An 18968-nucleotide genomic window follows, 5' to 3' on the forward strand; every position below is an offset into this window, starting at 1 on the left:
ATTTGCTTCCATCCAAAACACAACAGAACACAAAAAAATTTGCTTCCAAAGAAATCACCCCTGAACACAAAAATTCGCTTCCAACGAAATCACCCCAGAACACAAAAATTCGCTTCCAAAGAAATCAACCCAGAACACAAAAATTTTGCTTCCAACGAAATGAATCCAGAACACAGAAAACACGCTACCAAAGAAATCACCCGAGAACACAAAAAATTTACTTCCAACTAAACGACTCCAAAGCACAGAAAACACGCTTCTAATGAAATCACTCCATACTTCAAAATCATACATAAAAAACTCACTTCCAACGACATTACCCCAGAACAGAAAAAATTCGCTTCCAACAAAATCACTCGGGAACAGAAATATTCTCTTCCAATGAAATCACCCCAGAACACAAAAAATTCGCTTCCAACAAAATCACCCCAGAGCACAAAAAATTTCACTTCCAACGAAATGACTCCAGAGCACAGAAAACACGCTTGCAACAAATGACCCCATACTTCAAAAATTTGCTTCCATTGAAAAAAACCGGAGAATATAAAAAATTCGCTTTCAACGAAATCACCCCAGAACACAAAAAATTCACTTTCAACGAAATTACTCCAGAGCACAGAAAACACGCTTCCAACGAAATGACCCCCTACTTCAAAAATTTGCTTCCAACGAAATCACCCAAGAACACAAAACATTCGCGTTCAACGAAATTACCCCAGAATAGAAAAGAATTACATCCAACCAAATCAACCCAGAGCACAAAAAATTCCCTTCCAACAAAATCACCCAGGAACACAAATATTGGCTTCCAAAGAAATTACTCCAGAATAGAAAAAATTCGCTTCCAGTGAAATCACCCCAGAGCACAAAAAATTCTTTCTAACGAAATGACTCCAGAGCACAGAAAACACGCTTCCAATGAAATGACCCCAGAACACAAAATATTCCCTTCCAACGAAATCATCCTAGAACATAAAAAACTCGCTTCCATCGAAATCACCATAGAAGACAAAAAATTCGCTTCCAAAGAAATCACCCTAGAACATAAAAAATTCACTTTCAACGAAATCACCCAAGAACACAAAAAATTCGTTTCCAAAAAATCACCCCAGAACACAAAAAATTCGCTTTCAACGAAATTACTCCATAGCACAGAAAACATGCTTCCAACGAAATGACACCCTACTTCAAAAATTTGCTTCCAACTAAATCACCCGAGAACACAAAACATTCGCATCCAACGAAATCACCCCAGAACACAAAAATTCCCTTTCAACAAAATCACCCGAGAACAAAAAAATTCGCTTCCAACAAAATCACCCCAGAGCACAAAAAATTCGCTTTCAACAAAATCACCCTAGAACACAAAAATTCCCCTTCAACGAAATCACCCGAGAACACAAAAATTTCTCTTCAACAAAATCACCCCAGAAGACAAAAAAATTCGCTTGCAACGAAATCTCCTGAGAACACAAATATTCGCTTCCAAAGAAATCACACCAGAGCACAAAAAATTCGCTTTCAACGAAATGACTCCAGAGCACAGAAAACACGCTTCCAACGAAATGACCCCCTACTTCAAAAATTTGCTTCCATCGAAAAAACCGGAGAACACAAAAAATTCTGTTCCAACGATTTTACCCCAGAGGACAAAAAATTCTTTTCCAACGAAATCTCCTGAGAACACAAATATTCGCTTCCAAAGATATCATCCCAGAGCACAAAAAAATTCGCTTCCAACGAATTCACCCTAGAACACAAAAATTCCCTTTCAACGAAATCACCCGAGAACACAAAAATTCCCTTTCAACGAAATCACCCTAGAACACAAAAAATTCTCTTTCAACGAAATCAACTGAGAACACAAAAAATTGGCTTCCAAGTTAATTACAACAGAATACAAAAAATTCGCTTCCAATGAAATCATCCCAGAACACAAAAAATTTGCTTCCATAGAAATTACCTCAGAACACAAAAATTTCCATTCCATCGAAATGAATCCAGAACAGAGAAAACAGGCTTCCAACGAAATATCCCAGAAAACAAAAAATTCGCTTACAACAATATTACCCCAGAACACAAAAAATTTGCTTCCAACAAAATTACCCCAGAACACAAAAAAATTCGCTTCCAAAGAAATTACCCCAGAGCACAAAAATTTCCCTTCCAACAAAATCACTCGAGAACACAAATATAGACTTCCAATGAAATTACCCCAGAACACATAAAATTCGCTTCCAAAGAAATCTCCCCAGAACACAAAAAATTCGCTTCCAACGCATCGACTCCAGAGCACAGAAAACACGCTTCCAACGAAATGACCGCCTACTTGAAAAATTTGCTTCCATCGAAAAAACCGGAGAATACAAAAAATTCGCTTCCAACAAAATCACCCGGGAACACAAACATTCGCTTCCAACGAAATCACCCCAAAGTACAAAAAATTCGCTTCCAAAGAAATCACCCTAGAACACAAAAATTTCGCTTCCAACTAAATCACCCCAGAGAACAAAAAATTTGCTTCCAACGAAATGTCTGTAGAGCACAGAAAACACGCTTCCAACGAAAAGACCCCATACTTCAAAAATTTGCTTCCAACGAAATCACCCGAGAACACAAAAAATTCGCCTCCAACGAAATCACCCGAGAACAAAAAAATTCGCGTCCAAAGAAATTACCACAAATAGAGAAAATTTACTTCCAACCAAATCAACCCAGAGCACAAAAAATTCCCTTCCAACAAAATCACCCGAGAACACAAATATTGGGTTCCAATGAAATTACCCCAGGACAGAAAAAATTTGCTTCCATAGAAATCACCACAAAGCACAAAAAATTTGCTTCCAACAAAATGACCCCATACTTCAAAAATTTTCTTCCATCAAAAAAACCGGAGAATACCAATTTCGCTTCCAACGAAATTATCCCAGAACACAAAAAATTCGCTTCCAAAGAAATTACCCCAGAACACAAGAAATTTGCTTCCAACAAAATCACCACAAAGCACAAAAAATTTGCTTCCAACAAAATGACCCCATACTTCAAAAATTTTCTTCCATCAAAAAAACCGGAGAATACCAAAAATTCGCTTCCAACGAAATTATCCCAGAACACATAAAATTCGCTTGCAATGAAATCATCTGAGAACACAAATATTCGCTTCCAACGAAATCACCCCAGAAAACAAAAAATTCGCTTCCAACGTAATGACTCCAGAGCACAGAAAACACGCTTCCAACGAAAGGACCGCCAAGCACAAAAAAATTCGCTGCCAACAAAATCACCCTAGAACACAAAAAATTCTCTTTCAACGAAATCAACCGAGAACACAAAAAATTGGCTTCCAAGTTAATTACAACAGAATACAAAAAATTCGCTTCCAACGAAATCATCCCAGAACACAAAATATTTGCTTCCAAAGAAATCACCCCAGAACACAAAAATTTCCATTCCATCGAAATGAATCCAGAACAGAGAAAACAGGCTTCCAACGAAATATCCCAGAACACAAAAAATTCGCTTCCAACGAAATTACCCCAGAACACAAAAAATTCGCTTGCAACGAAATCTCCTGAGAACACAAATATTCACTTCCAACGAAATCACCCCAGAAAACAAAAAATTCGCTTCCAAAGAAATCACCCCAGAGAACAAAAAATTCGCTTCCAACGAAATGTCTCCAGAGCACAGAAAACACGCTTCCAACGAAATGACCCCATACTTCAAAATTTTGCTTCCATCGAAATCACCCGAGAACACAAAAAATTCGCTTCCAACAAAATTACCGGAAACACAAATATTCGCTTCCAACGAAATCACCAGAATACACAAATATTGCCTTCCATCGAAGTAACCCCAGAACACAAAAAAAAATTCGCTTCCAAAGAAATTACCACAGAACACAAAAATTCACTTCCAACGAAATATCCCCAGAAATCAAAACTTTCGCTTCCAACGAAATTATCACAAAACACAAAAAATTTGCTTCCAACGAAATCAACGGTGAACACAAATATTTGCTTGCAAAGAAATCACCGCCAAACACAAAAATTTAGCTTCCAATGACATGACTCCAGAGCACAGAAAACACGCTTCCAAGGAAATCACCGCAGAACACAAAAATTTCACTTCCAACGAAATTACCCCAGAAGACAAAAAATTCTTTTCCAACGAAATCTCCTAAGAACACAAATATTCACTTCCAAAGATATCACCCCAGAGCACAAAAATTTAGCTTACAACTAAATGACTCCAGAGCACAGAAAACACGCATCCAAGGAAATCTCCCCAGAACCAAAAAATTCACTTCCAACGAAATTACCCCAGAAGACAAAAAATTCGCTTCCAACGAAATGACTCCAGAGCACAGAAAACACGCTTCCAAGGAAATCACCCCAGAACACAAAAAATTCACTTCCAACGAAATCACCCCAAAACACAAAAAATTCGCTTCCAACGAAATGACTCCAGAGCACACAAAACACGCTTCCAATGAAATGACCCCATACTTCAAAAATTTGCTTCCAACGAAATCACCCGAGAACACAAAAAATTGGCTTCCAATGTAATTATCCCATGAAAGAAAAATTTGCTTCCATCCAAAACACAACAGAACACAAAAAATTTGCTTCCAAAGAAATCACCCCTGAACACAAAAATTCGCTTCCAACGAAATCACCCCAGAACACAAAAATTCGCTTCCAAAGAAATCAACCCAGAACACAAAAATTTTGCTTCCAACGAAATGAATCCAGAACACAGAAAACACGCTACCAAAGAAATCACCCGAGAACACAAAAAATTTACTTCCAACTAAACGACTCCAAAGCACAGAAAACACGCTTCTAATGAAATCACTCCATACTTCAAAATCATACATAAAAAACTCACTTCCAACGACATTACCCCAGAACAGAAAAAATTCGCTTCCAACAAAATCACTCGGGAACAGAAATATTCTCTTCCAATGAAATCACCCCAGAACACAAAAAATTCGCTTCCAACAAAATCACCCCAGAGCACAAAAAATTTCACTTCCAACGAAATGACTCCAGAGCACAGAAAACACGCTTGCAACAAATGACCCCATACTTCAAAAATTTGCTTCCATTGAAAAAAACCGGAGAATATAAAAAATTCGCTTTCAACGAAATCACCCCAGAACACAAAAAATTCACTTTCAACGAAATTACTCCAGAGCACAGAAAACACGCTTCCAACGAAATGACCCCCTACTTCAAAAATTTGCTTCCAACGAAATCACCCAAGAACACAAAACATTCGCGTTCAACGAAATTACCCCAGAATAGAAAAGAATTACATCCAACCAAATCAACCCAGAGCACAAAAAATTCCCTTCCAACAAAATCACCCAGGAACACAAATATTGGCTTCCAAAGAAATTACTCCAGAATAGAAAAAATTCGCTTCCAGTGAAATCACCCCAGAGCACAAAAAATTCTTTCTAACGAAATGACTCCAGAGCACAGAAAACACGCTTCCAATGAAATGACCCCAGAACACAAAATATTCCCTTCCAACGAAATCATCCTAGAACATAAAAAACTCGCTTCCATCGAAATCACCATAGAAGACAAAAAATTCGCTTCCAAAGAAATCACCCTAGAACATAAAAAATTCACTTTCAACGAAATCACCCAAGAACACAAAAAATTCGTTTCCAAAAAATCACCCCAGAACACAAAAAATTCGCTTTCAACGAAATTACTCCATAGCACAGAAAACATGCTTCCAACGAAATGACACCCTACTTCAAAAATTTGCTTCCAACTAAATCACCCGAGAACACAAAACATTCGCATCCAACGAAATCACCCCAGAACACAAAAATTCCCTTTCAACAAAATCACCCGAGAACAAAAAAATTCGCTTCCAACAAAATCACCCCAGAGCACAAAAAATTCGCTTTCAACAAAATCACCCTAGAACACAAAAATTCCCCTTCAACGAAATCACCCGAGAACACAAAAATTTCTCTTCAACAAAATCACCCCAGAAGACAAAAAATTCGCTTGCAACGAAATCTCCTGAGAACACAAATATTCGCTTCCAAAGAAATCACACCAGAGCACAAAAAATTCGCTTTCAACGAAATGACTCCAGAGCACAGAAAACACGCTTCCAACGAAATGACCCCCTACTTCAAAAATTTGCTTCCATCGAAAAAACCGGAGAACACAAAAAATTCTGTTCCAACGATTTTACCCCAGAGGACAAAAAATTCTTTTCCAACGAAATCTCCTGAGAACACAAATATTCGCTTCCAAAGATATCATCCCAGAGCACAAAAAAATTCGCTTCCAACGAATTCACCCTAGAACACAAAAATTCCCTTTCAACGAAATCACCCGAGAACACAAAAATTCCCTTTCAACGAAATCACCCTAGAACACAAAAAATTCTCTTTCAACGAAATCAACTGAGAACACAAAAAATTGGCTTCCAAGTTAATTACAACAGAATACAAAAAATTCGCTTCCAATGAAATCATCCCAGAACACAAAAAATTTGCTTCCATAGAAATTACCTCAGAACACAAAAATTTCCATTCCATCGAAATGAATCCAGAACAGAGAAAACAGGCTTCCAACGAAATATCCCAGAAAACAAAAAATTCGCTTACAACAATATTACCCCAGAACACAAAAAATTTGCTTCCAACAAAATTACCCCAGAACACAAAAAAATTCGCTTCCAAAGAAATTACCCCAGAGCACAAATATTTCCCTTCCAACAAAATCACTCGAGAACACAAATATAGACTTCCAATGAAATTACCCCAGAACACATAAAATTCGCTTCCAAAGAAATCTCCCCAGAACACAAAAAATTCGCTTCCAACGCATCGACTCCAGAGCACAGAAAACACGCTTCCAACGAAATGACCGCCTACTTGAAAAATTTGCTTCCATCGAAAAAACCGGAGAATACAAAAAATTCGCTTCCAACAAAATCACCCGGGAACACAAACATTCGCTTCCAACGAAATCACCCCAAAGTACAAAAAATTCGCTTCCAAAGAAATCACCCTAGAACACAAAAATTTCGCTTCCAACTAAATCACCCCAGAGAACAAAAAATTTGCTTCCAACGAAATGTCTGTAGAGCACAGAAAACACGCTTCCAACGAAAAGACCCCATACTTCAAAAATTTGCTTCCAACGAAATCACCCGAGAACACAAAAAATTCGCCTCCAACGAAATCACCCGAGAACAAAAAAATTCGCGTCCAAAGAAATTACCACAAATAGAGAAAATTTACTTCCAACCAAATCAACCCAGAGCACAAAAAATTCCCTTCCAACAAAATCACCCGAGAACACAAATATTGGGTTCCAATGAAATTACCCCAGGACAGAAAAAATTTGCTTCCATAGAAATCACCACAAAGCACAAAAAATTTGCTTCCAACAAAATGACCCCATACTTCAAAAATTTTCTTCCATCAAAAAAACCGGAGAATACCAAAAATTCGCTTCCAACGAAATTATCCCAGAACACAAAAAATTCGCTTCCAAAGAAATTACCCCAGAACACAAGAAATTTGCTTCCAACAAAATCACCACAAAGCACAAAAAATTTGCTTCCAACAAAATGACCCCATACTTCAAAAATTTTCTTCCATCAAAAAAACCGGAGAATACCAAAAATTCGCTTCCAACGAAATTATCCCAGAACACATAAAATTCGCTTGCAATGAAATCATCTGAGAACACAAATATTAGCTTCCAACGAAATCACCCCAGAAAACAAAAAATTCGCTTCCAACGTAATGACTCCAGAGCACAGAAAACACGCTTCCAACGAAAGGACCGCCAAGCACAAAAAAATTCGCTGCCAACAAAATCACCCTAGAACACAAAAAATTCTCTTTCAACGAAATCAACCGAGAACACAAAAAATTGGCTTCCAAGTTAATTACAACAGAATACAAAAAATTCGCTTCCAACGAAATCATCCCAGAAAACAAAATATTTGCTTCCAAAGAAATCACCCCAGAACACAAAAATTTCCATTCCATCGAAATGAATCCAGAACAGAGAAAACAGGCTTCCAACGAAATATCCCAGAACACAAAAAATTCGCTTCCAACAATATTACCCCAGAACACAAAAAATTTGCTTCCAACAAAACTACCCCAGAACACAAGAAATTTGCTTCCAACAAAATCACCCCAGAACCCCAAAAATTTGCTTCCAACGAAATGACTCCAGAACAAAGAAAACATGCTTCCAATGTAATGACCCCCTACTTCAAAAATTTGCTTCCATCAAAAAAACCCGAGAACACAAAAAATTCTCTTCAAACGATATTACCCCAGAACACAAAAAATTCTTTTCCAACGAAATCTCCTGAGAACACAAATATTCGCTTCCCATGAAATCACCCCAGAGCACAAATATTCGCTTCAAACGAAATCCCCCTAGAACATTGAAAATTCGCTTCCATAGAAATCACCCGAGAACACAAAAAATTCGCTTCCAACGAAATTACCCCAGAAGACAAGAAATTCGCATCCAACGAAATCACACCAAAGCACAAAAAATTCGCTGCTTACGAAATCACCATAAAACAAAAAAATTTGCTTTCGACCAAATCACCCGAGAACACAATAAATTCACTTCCAAGGAAATCACCCCAGTGCAAGAAAAATTACCTTCCAACGAAACGACTAAAGAGGACAGAAAACACGCTTCTAACTAAAGCCCTCCAGAACACAAAAAATTCGCTTCCAACAAAATTACCCGGGAACACAAACATTCCCTTCCAACGAAATCACCCAAGAGCACAAAACATTCGCTTCCAAAGAAATCACCCTAGAACATAAAAAATTCGCTTCCATCGAAATCACCCCAGAACAAAAAAATTTGCTTCCAAAGAAATTACCCCAGAACAGAAAAAATGTGCTTCCATCGAAATCACCCCAGAACACAAAAATTCGCTTCCAACGAAATCACCCCAGAACACAAAAATTCGCTTCCAAAGAAATCACCCTAGAACACAAAAATTTCGCTTACAACTAAATCACCCCAGAGAACAAAAAATTTGCTTCCAACGAAATGTCTCTAGAGCACAGAAAACACGCTTCCAACGAAATGAGCCCATACTTCAAAAATTTGCTTCCAACGAAATCACCCGAGAACACAAAAAAATTCGCCTACAACGAAATCACCCCAGAACACAAAAAATTCCCTTTCAACTAAATCACCCGAGTACAAAAAAATTCACGTCCAAAGAAATTACCACAAATAGAGAAAATTTACTTCCAACCAAATCAACCCAGAGCACAAAAAATTCCCTTCCAACAAAATCACCCGAGAACACAAATATTGGCTTCCAAAGAAATTACCCCAGAACAGAAAAAATGTGCTTCCATCGAAATCACCCCAGAACACAAAAAATTCGCTTCCAAGAAATTACCCCAGAACACAAGAAATTTGCTTCCAACAAAATCAACACAAAGCACAAAAAATTTGCATCCAACGAAATCCCCCGAGAACATAAAAAATTCGCTTGCAACGAAACGACTCTAGAGCACAGAAAACATGCTTTCAACCAAATGACCCCCTACTTCAAAAATTTCCTTCCATCGAAAAAAACGGAGAACACAAAAAATACGCTTCCAACAAAATTAATCAGGAACACAAATATTCGCTTCCAATGAAATCACCCCAGAGCACAAAAAATTCGCCTCCAACAAAATCCCCCTAAAACATAAAAAATTCGCTTCCATCGAAATCACCCGAGAACACAAAAAATTCGCTTCCAAAGAAATTACCCCAGAAGTCAAGAAATTCGCTTCCAAAAAGTCACACCAAAGCACAAAAAATTCACTTCCAACGAAATAACCCTAAAACACAAAAAATTCGCTTTTAATCAAATCACCCGAAAACACAATAAATTCGCTTCCAAAGAAATAACCCCAGAGCACAAAAAATTCCCTTCCACCAAAATCACTCGAGAACACAAATACAGACTTCCAACGAAATTATCCCAGAACACATAAAATTCGCTTCCAAAGAAATCACCCCAGAACACAAAAAATTCGCTTCCAACGCAACGATTCCAGAGCACAGAAAACACGCTTCCAAAAAAATGACCCCCTACTTGAAAAATTTGCTTCCATCGAAATCACCCGAGAACACAAAAAATTCGCTTCCAAAGAAATTACCCCAGAACACAAAAAATTCGCTGCCAACGACATCATTGTAGAACACAAAAAATTCGCTTTCAACGAAATCACCCGAGAATACAAAAAAATTTGCTTCCAACGTAATTACCTCAGAACACAAAAAATTCGCTTCCGAAAAAATCACCCAGGAACACAAACATTCGCTTCTAACGAAATCACCCCAAAGCACAAAAAATTCACTTCCAAAGAAATCACCTAACAAATAAAAAATTATCTTCCATCGAAATCACCACAGAACAAAAAAAATTTGCTTCCAAAAAATAACCCCAGAACACAAAAATTCGCTTCCAACAAAACCTCCCCAGAACACAAAAAATTTACTTCCAAAGAAATCACCCAAGAACACAAAAATTTCGCGTCCAACGAAATGACTCCAGAACACTGAAAACACGCTTCCAACGAAATCACGCCAGAACACAAAAAATTCGCTTCCAACGAAATCACCCCCGAGCACAAAAAATTTGCTTCCAACAAAATTAACCCAGAACACAAAAAAATTCGCTTCCTTAGAAATTACCCCAGAGGACAAGAACGATATTAAAAAAAATACAAAAAATTATTTTCCAATGAAATCTCCTGAGAACGCAAATATTCGCTTTCAAAGATATCATCACAGAGCAAAAAAAATTCGCTTCCAACGAAATCACCCTAGAACACAAAAATTCCCTTTCAACGAAATAACCGGAGAACACAAAAAATTCGCTTGCGACGAAATCACCCAAGAGCACAAAAAATTCGCTTCCAACAAAATGAATCCAGGGAAAAGAAAACAAGCTTGCAACGAAATGACCCGCTACATCAAAAATTTGCCTCCGTTGAAAAAACCGGAGAACAAAAAAATTCTCTTCCAAAGACATTACCCCAGAAGACAAAAAATTCTATTCCAATGAAATCTCCTGAGAACACAAATATTCGCTTCCAAAGATATCATCCCAGAGTACGAAAAATTCGCTTCCAACGAAAACACCCTAGAACACAAAAAATTCGCTTCCAAAGAAATTACTCAGAACACAAAAAAATCGCTTCCGACGAAATGACTCCAGAGCACAGAAAACACACTTCCAAAGAAATGACCCCCTACTTCAAAAATTTGCTTCCATCGAAAAGACCAGAGAACACAAAAAATTCTCTTCCAACGATATTACCCAGGAAAATTCGCTTTCAACCAAATCACGCTAGAACACAAAAATTCCCTTTCAACGAAATCTCCTGAGAACACAAAAATTCGCTTCCAACGAAATCACCCCAGAACACAGAAAATTCTCTTGCAACGAAATCTCCTGAGAACACATATATTCACTTCCAAAAAAATCACCCCAGAGCACAAAAAATTCGCTTCGAACGAATTGACTCCAGAGCACAGAAAACATGCCTCCAAAGAAATGACACCCTACTACCAAAATTTGCTTCCATCGAAAAAACCTGAGAACACAAAAAAATTCTCTTCCAACGAGATTACCCCAAAAGACAAAAACTTCTTTTCCAACGAAATCTCCTGAGAACACAATTATTCGCTTCCAAATATATCATCCCAGAGCAGAAAAAATTTGCTTCCAACGAAATCACCCGAGAACACAAAAAATTCGCTTTCAACGAAATGACTCCAGAGCACAGAAAATACGCTTCCAATGAAATGACCCCAGAACACAAAAAATTCCCTTCCAAAGAAATCACCCTAGAACACAAAAAAATCTCTTCCATCGAAATCACCACAGAAGACAAAAAATACGCTTCCAACCAAATCACCCCAGAGTACAAAAAATTCGCTTCCAACGAAATCACCCGAGAACACAAAAAATTCGGTTCCAACGAAATTACCCCAGAACACAAAAAATTCGCTTGCAACGAAATCTTCTGAGAACACATATATTCGCTTCCAACGAAATCACCCCAGAACACAAAAAATTCGATTCCAAATAAATGACTCCAGAGCAAAGAAAACACGCTTCCAACGAAATGACCCCCTATTTCAATAATGTGCTTCCATCGAAAAACCCGGAGAACACAAAAAATTCGCTTCCAACGATATTACCCAAAACACAAAAAATTTGATTCCAACGAAATGACTCCAGGGCACAGAAAACACGCTTCCAACGAAATGATCCCATACTTCAAAAATTTGCTTCCATCGAAATCACACGAGAACACAAATGACTCGCTTGCAATGATATTACCCCAGAAGACAAAAAATTCTTTTCCAACGAAATCTCCTGAGAACACAAATATTCGCTTCCAACGAAATCACCCGAGAACACAAAAAATTCGCTTCCAACGAAATCAACCCGGAGCAGAAAAAATTCGCTTCCAACGAAATGACTCCAGAGCACAGAAAACACGCATCCAACGAAATGACCCCATACTTCAAAAATTTGCTTCCATTGGAAAAACCCAAGAACACAAAAAATTATATTCCAACGATATTAAACCAGAATACAAAAAATTCTTTTCCGACGAAATGTCCTGAGAACGCATATATTCGCTTACAAAGATATCATCCCAGAGCACAAAAAGTCGCTTCCAAAGAAATCACCCTGGAACACAAAAATTCCCTTTCAACGAAATCACCAGAGAACACAAAAAATTCGCTTCCAACGAAATCACCCCAGAGCACAAAAATTCGCTTCCAACAAAATGACTGTAGGGCACAGAAAACACGATTGCAACGAAATGAACCCCTACATCAAAAATTTGCTTTTGTTGAAAAAAACCGGAGATCGAAAAATTCTCTTTCAACGAGATTACCCAAGAAGACAAAAAATTCTTTTCCAACGAAATCTCCTGAGAACACAAATATTCGCTTCCAACAAAATCACCAGAGAACACAAAAAATTCGCTTTATCGAAATTACTCCAGAGCACAGAAAACACGCTTCCAACGAAATGACCCCATACTTCAAAAATTTGCTTCTTTGAAAAAACCCAAGAACACAAAAAATTATATTCCAACGATATTAAAAAAAAATACAAAAAATTCTTTTCCAATGAAATCTCCTGAGAACGCGAATATTCGCTTCCAAAGATATCATCACAGAGCAAAAAAAATTCGCTTCCAACGAAATCACCCTAGAACACAAAAATTCCCTTTCAACGAAATAACCAGAGAACACAAAAAATTCGCTTCCAACGAAATCACCCAAGAACACAAAAAATTCGCTTCCAACAAAATGAATCCAGGGCACAGAAAACACGCTTGCAACGAAATGACCCGCTACTTCAAAAATTTGCCTCCGTTGAAAAAACCGGAGAACAAAAAAAATCTCTTCCAAAGAGATTACCCCAGAAGACAAAAAATTCTTTTCCAATGAAATCTCCTGAGAACACACATATTCGCTTCCAAAGAAATCATCCCAGAGCACGAAAAATTCGCTTCCAACGAAATCACCCTAGAACACAAAAAATTCGCTTCCAACGAAATTACCCGAGTACACAAAAAATTCGCTTCCAAAGAAATCACCCCAGAACACAAAAAATTCGCTTGCAACGAAATCTCCTGAGTACACAAATATTCGCTTCAAAAGAAATCACCCCAGAGCACAAAAAATTCGCTTCCAACGAAATGACTCCAGAGCACAGAAAACACGACTCCAAAGAAATAACCCCCTACTACCTAAATTTGCTTCCATCGAATAAACCGGAGAACACAAAAAATTCTCTTCCAACGATATTACCCCAGAAGACAAAAACTTCTTTTCCAACGAAATCTCCTGAGAACATAATTATTCGCTTCCAAAGAAATCATCCCAGAGCACAAAAAATTTGCTTCCAACGAAATTACCCTAGAACACAGAAATCCCCTTTCAACAAAATCACCCGAGAACACAAAATATTCGCTTCCAACGAAATCACCCCAGAGCACAAAATATTCACTTCCAACGAAATGACGCCTGAGCACAGAAAACACGCTCCAATGAAATAACCCCCTACTTCAAAAATTTGCTTCAATCAAAAAGACCGTAGAACACAAAAAATTCTCATCCAAAGATATTACCCCAGAAGACAAAAAATTCTTTTCCAAGGAAATCTCCTGAGAACACAAATATTCTATTCCAAAGATATCATCCCAGAGCACGAAAAATTCGCTTCCAAAGAAATCACCCCAGAACACAAAAAATTTGCTTCCAACGAAATCACCCCAGAACACAAAAAATTCGCTTCCAACGATATCTCCTGAGAACACAAATATTCGCTTCCAACGAAATCACCGCAGAGCACAAAAAATTCGCTTCCAACGAAATGACTCCAGAGCACAGAAAAAACGCTTCCAACGAAATGACCCCCTACTTCAAAAATTTGCTTCCATCGAAAAGCCCGGAGAACACAAAAAATTCGCTACCAACGATAATAACCCAGAAGACAAAAAATTCTTTTCCAAAGAAATATCCTGAGAACACAAATATTCGCTTCCAAAGATATCGTCCCAGAGTACAAAAAATTCGCTTCCAACGAAATGAGTCCAGAGCACAGAAAATACGCTTCCAATGAAATGACCTCAGAATACAAAATCTTCCCTTCCAACGAAATCACCCTAGAACGTAAAAAAAATGCTTCCATCGAAATCACCACAGAAGACAAAAAATTCGCATCCAACCAAATCACCCCAGAGCACAAAAAATTCGCTTCCAACGAAATCACCATAGAACACAAAAAATTCGCTTCCAATTACATTACCCAGAACCCAAAAAATTCGCTTCCCACGAAATGACTCCAGAGCAAAGAAAACACGCTTCCAACAAAATGACTCCAGAGCACATAAAACACGCTTCCAACCAAATGACCCCTACTTCAAAAATTTGCTTCCATCGAAAAGACCGGAGAACACGAAAAATTCTCTTCCAACGATATTACCCCAGAAGACAAAATATTCTTTTCCAAGGAAATCTCCTGAGAACACAAATATTCGCTTCCAAAGATATCATCCCAGAGCACAAAAAATCGCTTCCAACGAAATCACCCTAGAACACAAAAATTCCCTTTCTACGAAATCACCCGAGAACACAAAAAATTCACTTCCAACAAAATCACCCTCGAACACAAAAATTCCCTTTCAACAAAATTACCCTAGAACACAAAAAATTCGCTTCCAACGAAATCACCCCAGAGCACAAAAAATTCGCTTCGAACGAAATGACTCCAGAGCACAGAAAACATGCCTCCAAAGAAATGACCCCCTACTACCAAAATTTGCTTCCATCGAAAAAAACCGGAGAACACAAAAAATTCTCTTCTAACGATATTAACCCAGAAGACAAAAACTTCTTTTCCAACGAAATCTCCTAAGAACACAATTATTCGCTTCCAAATATATCATCCCAGAGCAGAAAAAATTCACTTCCAACGAAATCACCCGAGAACACAAAAAATTCGCTTTCAACGAAATGACTCCAGAGCACAGAAAATACGCTTCCAATGAAATGACCCCAGAACACATAAAATTCCCTTCCAATGAAATCACCCTAGAACATAAAAAAATCTCTTCCATCGAAATCACCACAGAAGACAAAAAATTCGCTTCCAATCAAATCACCCCAGAGCACAAAAATTCGCTTCCAACGAAATCACCCGAGAACACAAAAAATTCGCTTCCTACAAAATCAACACTGAGCACAAAAAATTCGCTTCCAACGAAATGACCTCAGAGCACAGAAAACACACTTCCAACGAAATGACCCCATACTACAAAAATTTACTTCCATTGAAAAAAACCCAAGAACACAAAAATTATATTCCAACGATATTAAACCAGAATACAAAAAATTCTTTTCAGACGAAATCTCCTGAGAACGCAAATATTCGCTTCCAAAGATATCATCCCAGAGCACAAAAAGTCGCTTCCAAATAAATCACGCTAGAACACAAAAATTCCCTTTCAACGAAATCACCAGAGAACACAAAAAATTCGCTTCCAACAAAATGACTCCAGAGCACAGAAAACACGCTTCCAACGAAATGACCCCCTATTTCGATAATGTGCTTCCATCGAAAAAACCGGAGAACACAAAAAATTCGCATCCAACGATATTACCCATAACACAAAAAAATTCGCTTCCAACGAAGTGACTCCAGGGCACAGAAAACATGCTTCCAACAAAATGATCCCATACTTCAAAAATTTACTTCCATCGAAATCACCCGAGAACACAAATAATTCGCTTGCAACGAAATTTCCCCAGAAGACAAAAAATTCTTTTCCAACGAAATCTCCTGAGAACACAAATATTCGCTTCCAAAGATATCATCCCAGAGCAGAAAAAATTCGCTTCCAATGAAATCACCCGAGAACACCAAAAATTCGCCTCTCAGGAAATCAACCCAGACCACAAAAAATTCGCTTCCATTGAAATCAACCCAGACCACAAAAAATTCGCTTCCATCGAAATCACCCAAAAACACAAAAAATTTGCTTCCAACGAAATTACCCCAGAACACAAAAAAATTCGCTTCCAAAAAATCACCCCAGAGCACAGAAAATTTGTTTCCAACAAAATCACCCTAGATCTCGAAAAATTCATTTCCAACGAAATCACACCAGAACAGAGAAAAACTCGCTCCTAACGAAATAACTCCAAAGGTCATAAAACCCGCTTACTACCAAATTACCCCAAACACCAAAAATTCGCTTCCACCGAAATCAGCCCACAACACAAAAAAATTGCGTCCAATGAAAGGACTACAGAACACAGAAAACAAGCTTCCAACGAAATCACCCCATACTTCAAAAAATTTGCTTCCAAAGAAATCACCCCAGACCACAAAAAATTCGCTTCGAACAAAATCAACCCAGAACACAAAAAATTCACTTCCATCAAAATGACTCCAGAGCACAGGAAAAACGCTTCCAACGAAATCACCCGAGACCACCAAAAATTCGCTTCCATAAAAATCAACCCAGAAAACAAAAAGTTCGCTTCAATCAAAATCACCCCAGTACACAAAAAATTAGCTTCGAACGAAATCAACCCAGAACACAAAATTTTGCTTCCATGGAAATGACTCCAGAGCACAGAAAACACGCTTCCAATGAAATCACCCCATACTTCAAAAAATTCGCTAACAACGAAATCACCCCAGACCACAAAAATTCATTTCCAACGAAATCACCCCAGAAAACAAAAAATTCGCTTCCAAAGAAATCACCCTAGAACACAAAAAATTCGCTTCCAACGAAATCAGCCCAGAGCAGAAGAATTTCGCATCCATCGAAATGACTCCAGACACAGAAAACAAGCTTCCAACGAAATCACCCCAGACCACCAAAAATTCGCTTCCAAAGAAATCACCCCAGAACACAAAAAATTCGCTTCCAACGATATCACCCCGATCACAAAAACTTCATTTCCAACTAAATCAACCCAGATCACAAGAAATTTGCTTCTATCGAAATCACCCGAGAACACAGAAAATTCGCTTCCAACGAAATCACCCCAGATCACAAAAACATCATTTCCAAAGAAATCACACCAGAACAGAGAAAAATTGGCTTCTACCTAAATGACTTCAAAAGACATAAAACCCGCTTCCAAAGACATTAACCCAGAGCACAAAAAAATTCCCTTCCAACAAAATCACCAGAGAACAAAAATTTTGGCTTCCAAAGAAATTACTCCAGAACAGAAAAAATTTGCTTCCAACAAAATCACCTCAGAGCACAAAAAATTCCCTTCCAACAAAATCACCCAAGAACACAAATATTGGCTTGCCAAGAAATGACCCCAGAACGGAAAAAATTTGCTTCCATCGAAATCACCCCAGAAAACAAAAAATTCGCCTCCAAAGAAATTACCCAAGAACACATAAAAATTGCTTCCAAAGAAATCACCCCAGAACACAAAAAATTCGCTTCCAACGAAATCACCCTAGAACACAAAAAATTCGCTTCCAACGAAATTACCCCAGAACACAAAAAATTCGCTTGCACCGAAATCTCCTGAGAACACAAATATTCGCTTCCAAAGAAATCAACACAGAACACAAAATATTCGCTTCCATCAAAATCACCCCAGAACACAAAAAAAATTCGCATCCAACAAAATTACCCCAGAACACAAGAAATTCGCTTCCAACGAAATCACAGCAAAGCACAAAAAAATCGCTTCCAACGAAATGTCTCCATAATTCAAAAATTTGCTTCCATCGAAATCACCTGAGAACACAAAACAATTCGCTTCCAACGAAACTACCCCAGAACACAAAAATTTCGCATCCATTGAAATGACTCCAGAGCACAGAAAACACGCTTCCAACGAAATCACCCCCTACTTCAAAAATTTGCTTCCATCGAAAAAAATGGAGAACACAAAAAATTCTCTTCCAACGATATTACCCCAGAAGACAAAAAATTCTTTTCAAAGGAAATCTCCTGAGAACACAAATATTCGCTTCCAACGAAATCACTCCAGAGCACAAAAAATTCGCTGCAATCGAAATCACCCTTGAATACAAAAAATTCACTTTCAACGAAATCACCCGAGAACACAAAAAATTTGCTTCCAACGTAATTACCCCAGAACTAAAAAAATTTGCTTCCACCAAAATCACCTAGGAACACAAATAATTTGCGTCCAACGAAATTCCCCCAGAATAGAAAAAATTTACTTCCAACCAAATCAACCCAGAGCACAAAAATTCCCTTCCAACAAAATCACCCGAGAACACAAATATTGGCTTCCAACGAAATAACCCCAGAACAGAAAAAATTTGCTTCCAAAGAAATCACCCCAGAGCACAAAAAATTCCCTTCCAACGAAATCACCTTAGAA

The sequence above is a fragment of the Meriones unguiculatus genome, chromosome 5 (genome assembly GCF_030254825.1).
Source record: "Meriones unguiculatus strain TT.TT164.6M chromosome 5, Bangor_MerUng_6.1, whole genome shotgun sequence".
Taxonomy (NCBI): domain Eukaryota; kingdom Metazoa; phylum Chordata; class Mammalia; order Rodentia; family Muridae; genus Meriones; species Meriones unguiculatus.